The sequence below is a fragment of the Nicotiana tabacum genome, chromosome 8 (assembly GCF_000715075.1).
Source record: "Nicotiana tabacum cultivar K326 chromosome 8, ASM71507v2, whole genome shotgun sequence".
Classification (NCBI taxonomy): Eukaryota; Viridiplantae; Streptophyta; class Magnoliopsida; order Solanales; family Solanaceae; genus Nicotiana; species Nicotiana tabacum.
Window position 1 is genome coordinate 24791392 of NC_134087.1, and position 6000 is coordinate 24797391.

Consider the following 6000-nt stretch of genomic DNA (forward strand, 5'->3'; position numbering starts at 1 on the left):
GGAGGTGTATAAGAGATCATTTATTTTTCCTCAGTAAGTTATATTGTATTGGACTTGATGAGTTGGCTTACCTATCAAGATGAGTTAGGTGACATCACGACTAATTAGATTTTGGATCGTGACAATCGATTTCCTTTGTACACCCCTATTTTCACCCTTCTAGTGATAGTTAATACCTTACATTTAAAAAAAAAATGTAACTCTTCTAGTTTGACCATCTCATCGTACCTAGACCCATTCTATTTCTCGAAACGACAGTTTTACTCTAAAGTAGAAATTTCTTGTTGGTCTCTTAATGAATGACACAAAGTAAAAGATTTTTAGATCTCAAAATGCAAATTTATCAAAAACAACATATTGGCGGAGATTTTGGGATCTTGTAATTGATATTTAAATGCATTGATTAACGGAAAACATATATTAATCTCTTGAATACAGCCACTAATATTGGCAAGACAGTCGTTTAGAAAAACTAATTCCATTTATGCAAAATCTTTGACAGTGAAAATTTTGCGGTTGATCTGTTCTTACCATTGTTAGTATATTTTGACCTATAATAACATTTTAATTATTTAAGTTTTGCATTATCAATCTATAATTACGTATTAATTACTGTTTTATTACATTATCAATCTTCCCATTTTGTGCAAACTTAGGACCACGCATATATAAGTAGGAGGTTCTCTACCATAAAAAAGTAACGTCAAAACACAAAAAAACTTCGAGTATGGCTATTTCAAAAAGATCACAAGCTACTTTGCTTCTCTCGTTGGTCGCCTCATTATGTTTCCTTGAAGTTTCTCTCGTGAGTGAATATTTTTACTATTTTGAATTTTTATTTATTTTTTGCTTTGAGCATTCATTAAAAAAACTTGGTCAAACAGGCTATAATTCGGCTTAAACTATTGTTTAAACAATGATTTGATAAGTATTTCTTTTTCATCTTTAATTTGTTGAATAAACAGGCATATCGACGTTTTGACGCTTCACTTGTAGGAAAACCGCCGATTGGTCCAAATACTTGCCCAGTTCCTACGGATCTTTTTATTATATTTATATAATCAATTAATTAACTATATTTCAAGAAACTAAATGACCTTTTTTTTAATGCTTTTGTAGAGTGTTCGAGTGCATGTGATCATCGATGCTCAAATACATCTCACAAAAATAACTGTTTATTATTTTGCAATAAGTGTTGTAACTGGTGTCAGTGCGTTCCACCGGGTACTTTTGGACAAAAAGATTGTTGTTCATGCTACAGAGATTGGAAGACACAAGAAGGAGGACCAAAATGCCCTTGAAATTTTTATTATATTTATATAATCAATTAATTAACTATATTTCAAGAAACTAAATGACCTTTTTTTTAATGCTTTTGTAGAGTGTTCGAGTGCATGTGATCATCGATGCTCAAATACATCTCACAAAAATAACTGTTTATTATTTTGCAATAAGTGTTGTAACTGGTGTCAGTGCGTTCCACCGGGTACTTTTGGACAAAAAGATTGTTGTTCATGCTACAGAGATTGGAAGACACAAGAAGGAGGACCAAAATGCCCTTGAAATTTTTAGACTCCATTTTGGACAATGAGAAACATTTCTAGTTGTTTTTTTCCAGTTTTTGGTTCAAGAATGACTCTTATGCGATATGGAACCTATATTTCTTCTTATAAGTAAACTTTTTATTTACGATAGTTATCTTTTTTTTCTGAGTTTTACATGATTTTTCAAGTCTTTGGTTTCATTCTTAGTCTTTGGTTTACTTCATTCTAAAGGACAGGAATACACTGAGGGGTCGTTTGGTTAAGAGTATGAGATAGATAAGGAAATCCCATTGCATAGCTAATCGTACCATTTTAGTACAGATTAGTTTCCATGATTAATTAATATCCATAATCAAAAGGGGATAAAATAATTCCGTATTTTATTCGAAATTGTTATTCATTATCCTACCAGCCGTGTATGGTCATAACATGAAATTTTTGGGGCTGAACGAATAGAAGTCTATGTAATCCAAATGCCACAATATAATGCAGGAATGTGGAGTATGGCATCAGTGAGAATTGCTCGATCGACTGATTTCATTTTGTAGATACTATTGAATGTAGGTCTGATTTTTTTTTTCTATAGCGAAAGTAGTAAGTTGATGAAAGTTGTTATTTAGTAGTACTTGATAAATATAACAATATGTTGAATCGTCCCCTTTTATTGAACGACCTTAGATTCAAGTCTTGAGTCAGTAGTATTATGACAAATTTCTCACTTTCAACATTTAAAACAATATGCACATTAGCTATGGAGACTCAACTACGGGTATGAAAATTGTGGCTAATACAATCAGACCTTTCAATGATGACATTTCTATATAATAGTTATTCATTATAAAAGTAAAGTTTTACTCCGAAGCAATTTTTAAGTTATATTACCTCTTTGTAACAGCTTTTTGCCTATAATGCAATAAAATCCCGAGGATCCTCATATCGCTCACCTCCGAAGACAGGAGGGTGTAGCCTAGTCCTTTTGTCCAGTAGCTTCTGTGGCTCGCTGGCCATAGCTGGGCTAGGCTCAAGTACGGTTGTTGCTACTGGCTGGGCCCCGCCCACAGGTAACGGGCCCGGGGTCTGATAAACAATAACTGCATGCCCAGGAGCCTGAGCAATAGGAGTCTGTGCTCCCTTTCCCGCCTGAGATGTGGCTGGATCTGCTGGAAATAAACCAGCATGGGTCATAGTATCCATGAACCGCAGCATATGGCCCATGACCTCCTGAAAGCCCGGTGCTAACATGAAATTGACTGGGGCTGGCTCTACTGCGGGCACTTCGCCCTGCTCCTCAATAGTGAGATCCTCCACTGGATCCACTAGTGGTGCAATTGGGCAACTCTGGGATGTCCTCGTCCCGTACCTAGGGCTAGTGCCCTCCCCCGGCCTCGACCTCTAGCAATAGGGGGAGCAGCTCCTCATGGGTCTGGAACGTCCGTCATGTGTGTTCTCACCATCTGTGAGAGATTAAGAGAAAGAAACTTAGTATACCATCAACTGCACGATAGGAGATGAATAAAGAGTAGTTTTCTAACACCCTATAGCCTCTCGAAGATAAGTACGAACGTCTCTGCACCGATCTGCAAGGCTCTATTAGGCCTGCCCGTAACTTGTGAGACCTGCGTGAACCTAGTGCTCTGGTACCATGTTGTCACGATCCAATTCTATAATAGACCGTAATGGCGCCTAATGTCGCTGCTAGGCAAGCCAACAGTGACCTAGTTACGTGATTCCTCTTTTTAACAAATTTTTCCAAGTAATTAAACTTTCCTTAAATCAAAAGATTTGAGAATTTGTGGATTTAAAATAAATAACATGATAGCAACTGAGTGCAATCATAATCACGCAATAAAAACCAAAATCACAAGTCTACTAGTGTGTACCAAGACCTGGTGTCACAAGTGTATGAGCATTCTAGTAGAATATACAAAAGAACACTAGTCTACTATCACAAATGAAATAGACAGAAAAATATAACAAAAAAAAACTCCATCTGTTGCAGAACGGCTCGGAAGGTAGCTCACCGTGAAGTCTTGAAGTGTAAGTCAAATGTGCGTGCCGGACTGATATACAGATGCATCTGCCTCAGATCCTGCACATTTAAGTGCAGAAGTGTAGTGTGAGTACATCAACAACATGTACCCATTAAGTATGTAATGACCCGATTGATCGTTTTACTTTTTAGAACCCCGTTCTCCTAGATAAGACTTCTCGTACTTGCTTTTACTAATTTATGACTTGCGGGAATTGTTGGTTCGGGATTTGAAAGAGTTTGGGTTGAAATCAAACACTTGGTTCCTTAAGGTTGTCTTAAAAGGCCAAGTTTGACTTTGGTCAACGTTTTAAGTAAACAACCTCGGAATTCGGATCTGAAGGGTCCAACAGGTTCGTATGATGATTTCGGACTTGAGCGTATGTCTAGATCGGGTTTTGGATAACTCGAGAGCGTTTTGGTGCCTAATAGTGAAAGTTGATTCCTTAAGGATTTTGACATTCTTAAATATTTGGTTTGGAGCGGATTTTTGTGTTATCGAGGTCCAAACAGAGTTTCGAGATCGGGAATAGTTCCATATTGCCATTTAAGACTTGCACGCAAAATTTGGTGTCAATCCGAGTAGTGTAAGTGTGTTCTGTCCCATTGAAGGTAAATTGAAGAACTTGAAGTTCATAAGTTTGATTCAATTGGTTTTAGGGGGTGATTCTTAGATTTAGCATTTTTCCGGGCGTTCCGAGGGTTCGAGCGAGTCGGTTTTATGATTTCAAACTGAAGCCCAGGTATCTGTCATAACCGCACCTGCGGTTGGTCAGCCGCAGGTGCAAGAATGCAGAAGCAGTCGATCCCTCGCAGGTGCGGCCAAGGGGGAGGAGCCTAGGAACCACAGATGCGGCTCCATTTCCGCAGAAGCGTACCCACAGGAGCGGCCCCGAACCGCAAAAGCGGTCCCAGCCAGCCCAGCCCAGCTCCGCAGATGCGGACTTTCCCTCGCAGAAGCGAGACCGCAGATGCGGTCCCCTAACCACTGGTGCGGAAATCGCTGAAGGCAGTACCTTCATTTAATACGAAAATGTGTCGTTTTTGACACATTTCCTTCATTGTTTGGGCGATTTGGGAGCTTCCAAGGAGGAAATTCCAACCTAGCACCGTGAGGTAAGTTATTTCTACTTAATGTGAGTTTAATACTTGAGTTTTGGGTAGATTAACATATAAAGATTAGTGAAAATTATGGAATTAGAGTAAAACCTAGAATTTTGATAAAAACAAGATTTAACCACGAAATTTGTTATGGAATGAAGTAGAAATCATATATTCTTGACCCTTAGGTTATGGGTAACAACTTCCCTAAAATATTTCCGGAATCCGGGCATGTGGGTCTGGGGTTGGAGTTTAGGAAACTTGTGTTTAGAGTTGGGGAATTACTTTAATAGTTAGAATACGAACTCTTGAGCTTGTATTGACTAGTTCATACCCAGTTTAGTTAGTTTTGGATCGTTCGGCTCCAACTTGAGAGTTTGAGCACGTTCTTGATATTGGAAGTAAGCTTTAGAGCGAGGTAAGTCTCCTTTCTAACCTCGTAAGAGGGAAATAAACCCCTAAGTGAATCTAATAAATGTATGTGATTGTTTGTGGGGGCTACGTACGTACGTGGTGACGAGAGTCCGTGCGTAGCTACTATTATACTAATTGTCCGAGTAGTTTAGGACCTGTATTATGCCATACTTGCAAATGCTTATATTCTTTCATGCTAATGAGATCACTTAGGACATGTTAGGGATTGAAAATAAACATAAACGAACGTACGCACTTACTTGAGAACTTGTGTGAACTTATTTGAATATAATTGCGCCATTATGTGCCTTATTGATAATAATTGATAATTGTGGATCAGGCCGATCGCCTCGGTAAAAGTAGATGCATCTATGGTTCGCGCCATTCGACCCTCTGGCAGTGCACAGTTTCTTTTATGTTGGACCGGGCCGTACGACCTCGGCATAATGTGTGCATGATATTTATGTGAAATCTTATCCATGACTTACTCTGTTAAATGCCTTGAAGTGCAACTATTATAAGACATGACTGAAATTGATATACTGTTCTCTTTAAATTCTGAGCTTTCCATTATGTCCATGTTATCCATGCTTAGTGTAATATTTAATTATCATTTGTATTGACCTTAGTAAGTGTCAAGTCGATCCCTTTTCGTCGCTACTTCTTCGAGGTTAGACTAGATATTTGTTGGGTACATGTTGTTTATGTACTCATACTACGCTTCTGTACTTAACTGTACAGGATCTGAGGAAGGTACATTTGGCTACCCGACTGGTGTGCATCCTTGATAGTAGGCCGAGATTACACGGTGAGTTGCTCCCTTCCTATGTCGTTCAGCAGCATGATGGAGTCTCTCTTATTTTTTACTGTCTATTCTATTTCAGACAGTATGATAGATTTATTCTTTTGTAT